This window comes from Bos grunniens, chromosome 23 (assembly GCF_055505025.1).
Source record: "Bos grunniens cultivar Pamir isolate PY7600 chromosome 23, Bosgru_T2T1.0, whole genome shotgun sequence".
NCBI classification, from domain to species: Eukaryota; Metazoa; Chordata; class Mammalia; order Artiodactyla; family Bovidae; genus Bos; species Bos grunniens.
The window spans coordinates 34675793-34690177 of record NC_141187.1 but is presented as its reverse complement, the minus strand read 5'-3'; the positions used below and the strand labels follow the sequence as shown (position 1 = coordinate 34690177).

The 14385-nt window shown below is 40.4% G+C and overlaps 1 protein-coding gene across 3 annotated transcripts in view; it reads right to left on the bottom strand.

Annotated features, from left to right (window-relative positions):
* Positions 1–14385, bottom strand: part of KIAA0319 (KIAA0319 ortholog) — a 76184-nt gene that overhangs the window by 60425 nt on the left and 1374 nt on the right. The window contains exon 2 of one of the 3 annotated variants that reach the window (XM_086370027.1): positions 13547–13604. The exons of the other annotated variants lie outside the window; for them this stretch is intronic. The gene's annotated coding sequence lies outside the window, so the exon portion shown is untranslated. The remainder of the gene's footprint in view (positions 1–13546; positions 13605–14385) is intronic. 3 annotated transcript variants of the gene reach the window in all.

The window sequence follows — 14385 nt, the reverse complement described above, 5'->3', positions numbered from 1 at the left end:
GCTCCCTGGCTACTTCAGCCAGAGCAAACCAAACAGAGCTCCGGTCAGAAGAAAGGACTAACTGACAACATCAACCATTAAGTGGATTCCGATCACTGCCAATTCTACCACTACCAGATGAACTGATGGAAAACCCAGTTTTGTATCTCCTCCATTAATAATATACCACTGGGGGGAAAATTAGAAATTTATTTTTAATATATTTTAACAACATTGGAGAAGAGTAGGAGAGTCAGGCTTCATGAGCTTGACATTCAGTTGTGCAAAACTATGTAATTCTACTTCAGAAACTTTTAAAAAGGCATTTTGGTAAGGCAGGCTGCAGCAATTCAGAGCTTGGTTGTAATCTCAGCTTGGAAGATTCCAAATATGAGGGGCTCTGCAGTTTTTACCCTGGAGGGAATGCTGACAATCCATAACTGTGTTTTTGCTTTCTGTATCCTCAACCTAGCCCTAAGCCTAGCCCTAAGCCTAGCCCTAAGCCTAGCCCTAAGCCTAGCCCTATCCACCGGGCCTGTGCCTGCGCAGTACTCATCTTCCTGCTGCCAATCTTCTTTAGTATTTCATTTCAAAGCAAGAAACGGAAGTAACAAGAGATCAGCCAGTGAGTGTAGGCACACAATTATGCCTATCTCCCCTTTTGGGGGAAGGTGGGGGTGGCTTCTCTTGTAGCTCAGTCGGTAAAGAACCCGCTGCAATGCAGGAGACCCGGGTTTGATTCCTGGGTTGGGAAGATGCCCTGCAAAAGGAAATGGAAACCCACTCCAGTGTTCTTGCCTGGAGAATCCCATGGACAGAGGAACCTGGAGGGCTGTAGTCCATGGGTTGCAAGAGTCGGACACGACTGAGCGACTAAACCACCACCACCACCCCTTTTAGGGTGTCTTGGTAAGGGTCTTCCCTTCCCCTCCATTGATCCCCTCCCTGCAGGTCTCTATAAACCCAAGCTTCCAGGCAAAGGTATTGGCTGTTTTTACTTGATTAAACCTTAAGGTCTTTTTCTTTATGCGGATGTCACAGGAGATTCCTGGTGACCAAAGGCTCTTTTAGGTATTTTTGACAGAAGGGTATGGGAGATAGCTGGAGGATAGGTGTCTGTCTTGTAGTTCTCTAATCACAGCTTCTTAACACACCCATTTTGTTCTCAAAGCAACTTGAGACAAGCCAGATGCTGTAGTACTAGACCAAGTCCCCAGGTGTTCCTTAGAGAAGGACTGTTCCACCCTTGCTGTTTGAGCTCTCCAAACAGGCAGATCCTGGAGATAAGGGTCACCATTATACCAAGAGACCCAGCCCACACAGCAAATATATTCACATGAATCTTCCTGGGGGGGAATTGGCTTCATTAAAAGGATGAGTTTCATTAACAGGATTAATAGGACTTGGGAGTTTTGAAATCAGCTTCACTAATAACTGAGGTCATGGTGGAGAGATCTGACAAAATGTGGTCCACTGGAGAAGGGAATGGCAAACCACTTCAGTATTCTTGCCTTGAGAACACCATGAACAGTATGAAAAGGCAAAATGATAGGATACCGAAAGAGGAACTCCCCAGGTCAGTAGGTGCCCAATATGCTACTGGAGATCAGTGGAGAAATAACTCCAGAAAGAATGAAGGGGTGGAGCCAAAGCAAAAAGAATACCCAGCTGTGGATGTGACTGGTGATAGAAGCAAGGTCCAATGCTGTAAAGAGCAATATTGCATAGGAACCTGGAATGTCAGGTCCATGAATCAGGGCAAATTGGAAGTGGTCAAACAAGAGATGGCAAGAGTGAACATCGACACTCTAGGAATCAGTGAACTGAAATGGACTGGAATGGGCGAATTTAACTCAGATGACCATTATATCTACTACTGCGGGCAGGAATTCCTCAGAAGAAGTGGAGTAGCCATCATGGTCAACAAAAGAGTCCGAAATGCAGCACTTGGATGCAATCTCAAAAACGACAGAGGGATCTCTGTTCGTTTCTAAGGCAAACCATTCAATATCACAGTAATCCAAGTCTATGCCCCAACCAGTAACGCTGAAGCTGAAGTTGAACGGTTCTATGAAGACCTACAAGACCTTTTAGAACTAACACCCAAAAATGATGTCCTTTTCATTATAGGGGACTGGAATGCAAAAGTAGGAAGTCAAGAAACACCTGGAGTAACAGGCAAATTTGGCCTTGGAATACGGAATGAAGCAGGGCAAAGACTAATAGAGTTTTGCCAAGAAAATGCACTGGTCATAACAAACACCCTCTTCCAACAACACAAGAGAAGACTCTATACATGGACATCACCAGATGGTCAACACCAAAATCAGATTGATTATATTCTTTGCAGCCAAAGATGGAGAAGCTCTATACAGTCAGCAAAAACAAGACCAGGAGCTGACTGTGGCTCAGACCATGAACTCCTTATTGCCAAATTCAGACTTAAATTGAAGAAAGTAGGGAAAACCACTAGACCATTCGGGTATGACCTAAATCAAATCCCTTATGATTATACAGTGGAAGTGAGAAATAGATTTAAGGGCCTAGATCTGATAGATAGAGTGTCTGATGAGCTATGGAATGAGATTCGTGACATTGTACAGGAGACAGGGATCAAGACCATCCCCATGGAAAAGAAATGCAAAAGAGCAAAATGGCTGTCTGGGGAGGCCTTACAAATAGCTGTGAAAAGAAGAGAAGCAAAAAGCAAAGGAGAAAAGGAAAGATATAAGCATCTGAATGCAGAGTTCCAAAGAATAGCAAGAAGAGATAAGAAAGCTTTCTTCAGGGATCAATGCAAAGATATAGAGGAAAACAACAGAATGGGAAAGACTAGAGATCTCTTCAAGAAAATCAGAGATACCAAAGGAACATTTCATGCAAAGATGGGCTCAATAAAGGACAGAAATGGTATGGACCTAACAGAAGCAGAAGAGATGGCAAAAATACACAGAAGAACTATACAAAAAAGATCTTCATGACCCAGATAATCATGATGGTGTGATCACTGACCTAGAGCCAGACATCCTGGAATGTGAAGTCAAGTGGGCCTTAGAAAGCATCATTACGAACAAAGCTAGCGGAGGTGACAGAATTCCAGTTGAGCTATTCCAAATCCTGAAAGATGATGCTGTGAAAGTGCTGCACTCAATATGCCAGCAAATTTGGAAAACTCAGCAGTGGCCACAGCACTGGAAAAGGTCAGTGTTCATTCCAATCCCAAAGAAAGGCAATGCCAAAGAATGCTCAAACTACCGCACAATTGCACTCATCTCACACGCTAGTAAAGTAATGCTCAAAATTCTCCAAGCCAGGCTTCATCAATATGTGAACCGTGAACTTCCTGATGTTCAAGCTGGTTTTAAAAAAGGCAGAGGAACCAGAGACCAAATTACCAACATCCGCTGGATCATGGGAAAAGCAAGAGAGTTCCAGAAAAACATCTATTTTTGCTTTATTGACTATGCCAAAGCCTTTGACTGTGTGGATCACAATAAACTGTGGAAAATTCTGAAAGAGATGGGAATACCAGACCACCTGACCTTCCTCTTGAGAAACCTGTATGCAGGTCAGGAAGCAACAGTTAGAACTGGACATGGAACAACAGACTGGTTCCAAATAGGAAAAGGAGTACATCAAGGCTGTATATTGTCACCCTGTTTATTTAACTTATATGCAGAGTACATCATGAGAAATGTTGGACTGGAAGAAACACAAGCTGGAATCAAGATTGCCAGGAGAAATATCAATAACCTCAGATATGCAGATGACACCACCCTTATGGCAAAAAGTGAAGAGGAACTCAAAAGCCTCTTGATGAAAGTGAAAGTGGAGAGTGAAAAAGTTGGCTTAAAGCTCAGCATTCAGAAAATGAAGATCATGGCATCCGGTCCCATCACTTCATGGGAAATAGATGGAGAAACAGTGGAAACAGTGTCAGACTTTACTTTTCTGGGCTCCAAAATCACTGCAGATGGTGACTGCAGCCATGAAATTAAAAGACGCTTACTCCTTGGAAGGAAAGTTATGTCCAACCGATAGCATATTCAAAAGCAGAGACATTACTTTGCCAACAAAGTTTCGTCTAGTCAAGGCTATGGTTTTTCCTGTGATTATGTATGGCTGTGAGAGTTGGACTGTGAAGAAGGCTGAGCGCCAAAGAATTGATGCTTTTGAACTGTGGTGTTGGAGAAGACTCTTGAGAGTCCCTTGGACTGCAAGGAGATCCAATCAGTCCATTCTGAAGGAGATCAGCCCTGGGATTTCCTTGGAAGGAATGATGCTAAAGCTGAAACTCCAGTACTTTGGCCACCTCAGGCAAAGAGTTGACTCACTGGAAAAGACCCTGATGCTGGGAGGGATTGGGGGCAGGAGGAGAAGGGGACGACAGAGGATGAGATGGCTGGATGGCATCACTGACTCGATGGACGTGAGTCTCAGTGAACTCCGGAAGTTGGTGATGGACAGGGAGGCCTGGTGTGCTGCGATTCATGGGGTCACAAAGATTCGGACACCACTGAGCGATTGATCTGATCTGATCTGATCTGAATAACTGAAAAGAAAAAGAAAACTTTCTAATTCCAAACTGCAGACTGGATCGATAACATCTATTTCCCCTCTTTCTTACATTTCTACTGAAAAATGAAAATAAAGGGGAAAGGCGGCAGGACATATGAACAGATGGGAGAAAAGAAACCATAAAACCATAACATTGGAAAAATAAGAATGAGAACTACTAACAGACCAGAAACTTCAAAGAATTCCTGGAAGATAGGAAGCAGGTGGCATGGAACCGAGGAGATAAAGGAAACCCATTCTCTAGAAACTGGGGAAGCACAGGACTTTCAGGGGGCACTGGAGGAGCCCTAAGCCCTGAGCCCATGAAAGCCAAGACAAGATGGGCCAATGTACAACCTCTGTGAAAGCCAGATCTCAAGCTTATGCCAGGAATCTTCTCTCTTAACAAAGAGAGACCTGGGACTTCCCTGGTGGTGCAGTGGAGAAGAATCCGCCTGCCAATGCAGGAGACACAGGTTCTACCCCTGATCCAGGAGGATTCCATGGGCCAAGGAGTGGCTGGGCCCCTGTGCCACAACTACTGGCCCACACGCTGCAATGATTAAAGCCCGTGCAGCTAGGGCCTGTGTCCACACGAGAGCCACCGCAATGAGAAGCCTGTGCACAGCAACAAAGATCCAGTGGAGCCAAAAATAAATAAATATGTAATTTTTTTTTAATCTCTAAAAAAAAAGAGAGATTGGTCCTCATAGGGTGTCAGTGGCAGCAGAGGGCCTATGAAAAAAGCAGAACCAAGAGAATGTGAAGACTGTCCTGGAAGGAAACATATACCATTCCCAAGCCATGTACCTCAAGAGCAGAGCTCTCCTCCTCATGGCTACCTGGGGAGTCCCTACCCACCTAGACTGGAGGGAAATTTTCCCACTTTTCAAGTCGTTGGCTTTCAGTGCAAAAATGTTTTCTGAGCAACCTTACGTGTTCCTGTAGCCTGGAAGTTCTCTTCTTTAAATTGTTTTAATATGTTGTGTTTGACTCAGACAAAAGTTCTGAAGCATCATCATCCTGGAGGGGCTTAAAAGCCTGCCCAGGTCCATAATGATAATGCCTTGTCCATTCTATGCACCCATCAGATGATCATCATAGTGGTTATTTACTGACTATAACCCTTGCTTTTCACATCTGTGTTAGTTTCCTGGAGGTGCTGTTATAAAGCACAGCAAACTAGGTGGTTTAAAACAGTAGCAATTTATTCGTTCACAATTCTAGAGGCCAGATGTCTGAAATCAAGGGGTCACAGCCCCGCTGAGACTCTGGGGCAAATCCCTCTTTGCCTCTGTCACTGATATTCCCGGGCGTGCAACTGCCTCATTCCGGTCTGCGTCTGTTGTCAAATGATGCTCTCCCAAGCTGCCTCTGTGTCCAAATTTCTCTCTGCTAACAAGGACACTAGTCGTACTGGATTAATGATCTCATCTTAGCTCAGGTACATCTGTGAAAACCCTATTTCCAATAATGTCACGTTCACAGGCACCAGGAGCTGGGACTTCACCTTATCTTTTGGGGAGGACACAGTGCAACACACAACACCATCCTTTGTCCTTTTCAACAGAAGGGCTTTTTGAAATGTTCCTACTTTGTCCCATCACTGACCCCCACAGAGTACCTAAAACAGACAGCATTTTCTAAGTTTAAGGGTGGACCAAAAAAAAAAAGCCAACTATTTTACAGGGAGAAGAAAGAATAACTCAGGTCTTCACACACTGGGGATTTTCTTTCATCTCTGCCCAAAGGAAACCAGTCAAGTCAGAACCAAGGTAGGATGAATGGTAAAGGACTTCAGGGTATTCCAATCCAGACCATGATACACTGTAGCCAGAAGTTACAGACATTGCATGGTGATGGTTTATTATGGCTGCTGCTAGTTTTTGAAATGAAAAGCCAGAAGGAGCTATGAAAGATCAACTTCGTGATGAAACTGCTGTTCCTCCGCGGCTGCCATTTTTCTGTGCTAACATTTCTGATCAAAGGGAAAAGTTTGTTTTTTAAAATGATATATTACATAAACCCAGGAGAACTGGCTTTTATTACATTGTTGTCTGTGTCTCCAACCTCTGCCACACTGCCCGGATGGAGGCTGAGTGAATAAAATAACTCGTTTTTTAACTACGATGACCAAAATGTACACTAAAAACACTGCAATCAAATCACACTAATGAATGGCTATTTTCTCTTTCCAGGCTCTCCTTCCATTTATTATATATACATGTACTTCACCAAAGCTATTCTCTTAGTGAAAAATAGCTGTCATTTTCATTTCACATTCTATCCCTCATTATCCTTCATTGCTACTTTCTTATTCATTATTCTTTTCTGTTATTTTGCAATATCCCATGGAGGTGATTATTATAACTGACTTCACCATTTCCTTGTGAAAGTGAAAGTGTTAGTTGCTCAGTCTTGTCCGATTCTTTGGGACTCCCATGGGCTGTAGCCCACCAGGCTCCTCTGTCCATGGAATTCTTCAGGCAAGAATACTGGAGTGGGCTGCCATTTCCCTATTGCTGGATGATTGGTTGTTTCTGATATGTGGCCTTTATCAATAATGGTGCAGTGAAATGCTTCTACAGGCTCAGAAAGAAAACAAGCTCTAGCATGTCTGCTTGAGGGAAATGAAAACAGCTCAAATGGGGCCTCATTTCAAAGACCTCAACGGATCTTCTGGACAGCATTTTCCTGTGGGCTATTCAGGAACAGGCTGTGTTTATAGCTGGTCCTGTTTGCAGTTAACTGGCTAGCAAAAGTAGGCTGGTAAACTCTAGCTTTTCAGAGCCAGTGAACTCAAGCAAGATAAGCTGTATTTTGCTATTTCGACTTAGCCCCTGGGAGCTGCTGGAGGTGCTCTATTTGTCATATTATTCTTATACCATCTGAGCCTCCAAGCTTTATCAGTCACTACTGTGATAAAAGCTGTCTTTGCTGAGGCAGTCTTTATCCACAGGGGTGACTGCAGGCCCTGGGCTACCATCTGAGCATCTTGCACTCAAGGAGTCAAAGTGACACTAGAGAAGAACATGGTGATTTCCTGGAAGTAACTGGATAAAACAGTCAAGAGAACCATTCAAAGGACGGGTGGCTAGTGAAAGGCTGTATGTGAGGAGAAAGAAAAGGTAAAGAGAAGTTATATTTACTTAGGTACTGATTCCTAGAGTAAACCATCTTTTCTGAACTTCTGGAAATGGACACACTGTCTCAGGGTCCTCATATTATAAATAACACCAGACACTGGTATTCCTGGAGATACTATTCCTACATTAAGGGAAAATGTTTCAGAAGGTGAAACCTTGAGTGTACATCTTGGAGCTTTAAATAGTCTCCCTAATTATGGGAATAGCTTAGCTTTCAGTTGGCTCAGCATTTTTGTTTCTCCCTAAATTTAATTCTTACTAATGGGGTCAACACTGCTTTCTAAATAAATGCTTTGTCTTGTGCTCTAAAAATTAAATCATCACCTTTAGAGAGCATGCACGAGGCAAGGCCAGGAAGAGTACAGACACCATCTGCCACCCACTGTAGGGGAAAATCCAGTCAGTGCTCAGCGATGTTTAAATTCAGATACTAGAGGTTTTGTGTGTCAACGACAGTGAATCTGCTTTATGCCAAATTCTAAAGACAGGTGATGATTACCAAACTTCGGAAACTGGCAAACTGTTCATCAATTCTGAGACTGTTCATGCCCTCAATTCTATTAATATTTATCAACATGTCTATAATTAGCTGGTCTAAGAGTTCTTTACACAACAAAGATTTACTATATAGAACAGGGAACTATCTTCAATATCTTGTAACAAACTATAGTGGAGAAAGAATTGAAAGAAAAGATTCAAATCACTTTGCTGTATACCTAAAACTAACACAATATTGTAAATCAGCTATACTTTGTTTAAAAAAAGAAGAGTTCTCCTTTAGAATTTAACTTTCTGGAATTAGGTAAATAATTATTCATTTATTCCCTATGAAAGAAAAGGAATAAAATAGAAAGAAGGTAGAATATTCTAGGTTAATAATCTATCCTATTAATAACAAGAAAAATGGTTTGTAATATTCATCATCACCATCACAATATAACAGCCATTGATAATAGTCCTTTTATTCACAAGGCAGTTTTACATACTATTTTCATATTATTTGAAGTTCCCACTAAGAATCTGAGAGAAGTAAGACAGATACGTGTCATCCACAAAAGGTATATAGAATGTTCTGGTTGAATTAGCTGAAATTCTGTGGTTTATCAGTCAGAAGTTAGTTTCCAGTTTCTCCAAAGCAAGTCTCTAAGTATCAATGGGTAAGGAACACAAAGAATGAAAAAGAGTCAAGGTTGCTTTCTCCTGATCTTTTTCACTTTTAACACTGCCTTTGCCAAGGCAGTTGATAAACTCTTCATGAGTCACACTCCTTCACCCTGGACCTGCCTGAGCCTGGAGAGAGGACTTGAAGATTAAGCAGCTCAGAAAGTACCTGTGGAGGAAGCTTCAACCCGCTGCTCTTGCATCTACAAAGGGCTCTCAAGGCCTCAGATCTTCACCAACAAACCAAGGAAGAAAGGTAGTGGAGGAAGCCCAGACATGATTAGATGCCAGGCCAGGAAGGTAAAAACTTCGCAGTGTTTCAGTAAGGTAATCTATGGTCTGAATTTCTCCATTGAAAGAGGATAAAGTAAAACTAGTCCTAGAAAAAACCTGTGCTAATCTACACAGAGGATTACCCAGGAATTTACTGGCAACAGAGATAATGCCTTACAATTATAGTATAAAATGATTTCCTAATAGGCGATCAAGCAGAATTAAGGGAAACATGATCCAAGACTGGTTGGTAAACCACAGGATGGGCATTCATGCAGAATGGCGAGTGAACAGATTCTGTGATGCTCCAAAGGGTAGACCAATAAATAGGAGGGAAAACAAGCCAAAAAAAGAAAGAAAAGTCAAATCGCTCTTTTAATAATGTTCTAAGAATCAGATTATTAAGGAGACAGTGAAGAGAATACACAAGATGTTTCCTCATCATTAGACACATCAAATTAGTGAAAGAAATATCAGCACAAGGGTTACTACAACCAGGCTGGTGACGATCAGCAAAGTTCTTTGAAGCAACAGCATCTCTATAAAGCAGACAAATACACAGATAGAGCACTAATTAGAGAGATCCCATTGCTAGGCATGGCCAGAAGCATTAAAATATGCAAAAAGACTCAAAATGTGAAGAGAATCTATTAAAATACAATAAGAAAACTCTACTGGGAGAGAGAACAGGAGATACAAATACCAGGGGAGGGAAACCTTGTATAATCTGAAAAGACAATAGACATTAAAGATAATAGTACTGTTAACAAAGAAACAAAAAATGAACTAAAACTCAACAGATGGCTTTAAAGTACTTAACAAAATTCATTTGCAAAAAAACAAACAGGCAAAAGGATATTTGGGGAATAAAAGAAGAGGTAATGGTAGATTCTAAAACTCATTGTAAAATCAAAAATCATCTATTAAAATATATGTGCTAAAATGACTTTTTATTAGGGCTTCCTCTATAATGGGGCTTCCCTTCCAGTGGTAAAGAATATTCCTGCCAATGTAGAAGACACAAGAGACTTGGGTTCAATCCTTGGTTGGGAAGATCCCCTGGAGGAGGAAATGGCAACCCACTCCAGTATTCTTGCCTGGGAAATCCCATGGACAGAGGAGCCTGGCGGGCTACAGTCTGTGGGGTCACAACAAGTCAGACATGACTAAGCATGCATGCACTACTCACTACATCTCTATAACAAACCAGGAGTAACAAAACAGTGGGATGGGAATTACTATTTAAGAAGTGCCATCATGATAATGAATATATGTTTCCAACAAGGAGGAAAATTTACTTGAATGTTCAAAAGACAAACAAAAAACTTAATGGGAATAGTTTTTAAAAAGAAAGAGAAGGAAGGAAAAGTACAATATTAGTTTCAAACGCAGGGACAAAATTAATTTAGATCAATTAAGGAATTAGATATTATCAAAGACTAATGCAGCAGAAAAGTAGCTGAACATCTATTGACATTATAAAATATTATGAGGAGCCTCACAAACACCACTGTAGCCTAGAAGAACTAATGCATCCTAGGAATAGGGGCTAGAGGAAACCAGAGGCATGCCATGACAAGACTGAAAGAAAACAGAGGAAGATGGCCAAGATGTACCTCTCTATGGGGACTTCCCTGTAACAACCTGGTACAACGCCAATTTATAAGTTCCATTTCCAGGCTAAGTGGACCACACATATACGTAAGAACAACAAAACTTTTTATTAACACAAAGCTAAGTGCCGAGGCAGAAGCAAAGCAAAAATCTGTTTAGAGGGACAGTCCTGGATACGAAGCACATAGAACTCCACCAGAAAAGCAATTCCCATTGAAAATGAACCACCGTAATAACAAGAGTAATACACCTTAGGGAACAAACCAGTACAAAGGAGAGGTGGCAGATGTTAACACATGAGAGCAAGAAACAGAAGTAAAAAGTGTACCAAAGAGACACTACAGAGTAAGTATGTTTGAAGTGGTAAAGCAGATTAAAGTGAAAAGAGGAGACAAAAATTAAAAGACATAGTTTAAAAGATGCAATCAGAAGTTGTATAACTAGAAATAAAGTCATTGGAGTCATGTCAATGTATGGCAGAAGCCACTACAATATTGTAATTACCTGCCGATTAAGATAAATTAATTAAAAAATAAAACTCAATGAAATGAAATGGAAGCTGTAACTCAAGAAATAACCTGAAACGCAATTCAAAGAAATAAGCTGAAAATGCAAAGGACAGAATAAAGTCCTGAAGTAAAAAAAATGGCCCAATATACGTCTTCTGATGACTCCAAAAGGAAAGAATAAAAAGAATTGGGAGGATTAAATAGCTATACTCCAAAACAAAATAAAATTTTTTATAAAAGAATTGTGAAGAAACAAAATGTAAAGAGAAAACAGCCAAGAAGGTTCTGGAATCAATGAAAGACAGAAATCTTCATATCCTGGAAGTACAAGAAGTTTTGAGCAGGTTGAAAATAATTCTATTCCTATTCTCCCTGAAATGAAACTGCAGAACTGGAAAGACAGAGATTAAATCTTGTGAAACCATCCCCATCACCATCCCCAGAATTTGTCATTATTCCAAATGGAAACTTTGTGCCCATTAAATCATAACATTAGCCACTCGTGGCAGTTTCCAGTAATCACTATTCTACTTTCTGTATCTATGAATTTCACTCTTCTAGATATTTCAAGTAAGTGGAATCATACAATATTGTCCTTTTGTATTTGGTTTACACCACTTAGCATATCTTCAATATTCATCCATGTTGTAGCACAGTTACAATTTCCTTCCTTTTCCAGACCAAATAATATTCCATTGTATATAAGGATCACATTTTGATTATCCATTTATCCACTGATGGACATGACACTGAAGATTCTGAAGCAGAAGTGTGACATGTTCATATACCTACTTTACAGTAATCCTAGGAGGGGACTGATGGAGGAGGCAATGGCACCCCACTCCAATACTCTTGCCTGGAAAATCCCATGGACGGAGGAGCCTAGCAGGCTGCAGTCCATGGGGTCGCTAAGAGTCAGACACGACTGAGTGACTTCACTCTCACTTTTCACTTTCCTGCATTGGAGAAGGAAATGGCAACCCACTCCAGTGTTCTTGCCTGGAGAATCCCAGGGACGGGGGAGACTCGTGGGCTGCTGTCTATGGGGTCGCACAGAGTTGGACATGACTGAAGCGACTTAGCAGTAGCAGCAGGAGGGGACTGTGATTATATTTGTGAACCAAGAGAAGATTTTGTTTCAAGAAAGTGAGAATAGTAAGAGGTCTAGTAAAATGAGATCAGAAGAAGTTTCTCCAGATTTGGGAGGAGCAGTTGCTGCACAGGAGTAGTTAGGAAATTCTGATATAAACGAGTGAAGACTAGTTAGTTAGCAGCATACTCCTAAATATGTGTGTCTTTCCCACAGGATAATAAAATGTTGAGCATTTGGCACCTAGAATTTGCATGTCTTGTAGTTTTAAGATAAGGAGGCTGAAGACACTGAATTAACAAAATATTTCAACCTCCTGATAAGTAGAAATACAATGAGAGAGAGTAAAGACAGCAATTTTATTGAAAATAAGTCATCTTAAGAGGTGGTTTTTGAAAACATTTTTAAGAAAGAAAACTATGTTATATTGACCAGAAGACATCCTACTCTTTATTTTAATGAGGGGGATAGAAAATAAGTGGTAAACTATGCTGATAATCACAACCTAAGAATAACAGGATCTTTATCCTAGAGAGGAGTAATACATACTTCCCCATCACATGAAAAAACATACCACACACACTAACATTTAAAATTTGTAGGTGGGGACTTCCCTGGTGGTGTAGTGGCCGAGACCCCACCCTCTGAATGCAGGGGACCTGGGTTCTATCCCTGGTCAGGGCACTAGATCCCATATGCCACAATTGGGAGCTTGCATGCAGCTAAGACTTTTGCCAACTCAAGGTGCAAAATTGAGTTAATTTACCCTCCATACTTAATAATTCTTTAAATTATAGCACAGAATAAAACTAACTTTGAAAATTTATTTTGAAATCGGAATTATCCTGTCTCTAGCTACATTGCTTAAATTAAACAGATGTTTCCTAGAATCCCTTGCTTTTATGAACTTAAGGAAAAGAATGCACAGCAGGCTAGACATAATACCACTTTCCAACAGGTAACATATTCTACCAATGTTATTTGGAAGGGATTACAGTACAACACCGTATCTTTAATCTATCTGTGTGTCATTTAAGAAGACTTATTTTGAAACCACCACCTATGGTTAAAAGACTCTGTCAAATGATGCAAAAATAGATGCTATTTTGGCCCACCCATATTTACTACTTAACAGAAATAAAGCTTCTCACTATGGAATTCACATGAATAGTGTCTAAAAATACACATTTAAAAAAAAAAATAGAGCAATAACTCACCAATTACTCCATGCCCATTACAGCGAAGCTCCTTCCTTATAGTATCAAATATAATTACCTGAAATTGACATGCCTTTAAGATTGTGATTATATTTATTATTGTTGTTGTAAAGATGCTACAAAGAAATATTTATGCATTTCTGATGATTTGATATTACAAATCAGAACAAGTTTTCTCATATTAAAATATTTCTATTTTTAGTGCCAAATTATCCTGAAGACATAGAAAATATTTTTTGAAAAGAAAACTTATGTTGAGAACAATAATAACAACTAAATTTTACTGAAGTGGGCTTCCCTTGTGGCTCAACTGTAAAGCATCTGCCTTTAATGCGCAAGACCTGGGTTCGATCCCTGGGTTGGGAAGATCCCTTGGAGAAGGGAAAGGCTACCCACTCCAGTATTCTGGCCTGGAGAATTCCATGGACTACACAGTCACAAATAATCAGACTCGGCTGAGAGACTTTCACTTTCACCTTTTACTGAAGTGTTACTGCATGCCTGGCAACGAGTAAAGAGCTTTATGTATATGTATTGTATGTATATGCATTGCTTTAATTCATTCTTATAGGAATTCCATTAGGTTGTTCCTATTATTATCCCTCTTTTACAGATGAAAAAATTGAGTCTAAGAGAAAGTTAGGAATTTGTCAAATGTGACACAGCCACTAAGTGGCAGAGCAATGACCAAACCCAGGCCATCGGACCTGGCAATCTACATCACTGCCCCAGAAATAGTCATGCTTGACTCTACAAATTTATTTAAAGAGAATGCATCTTCTCTGTTTGGTAGAAAAAAATGAAGAAAATTTAACAGTATATCCATTCTTTTACAATTA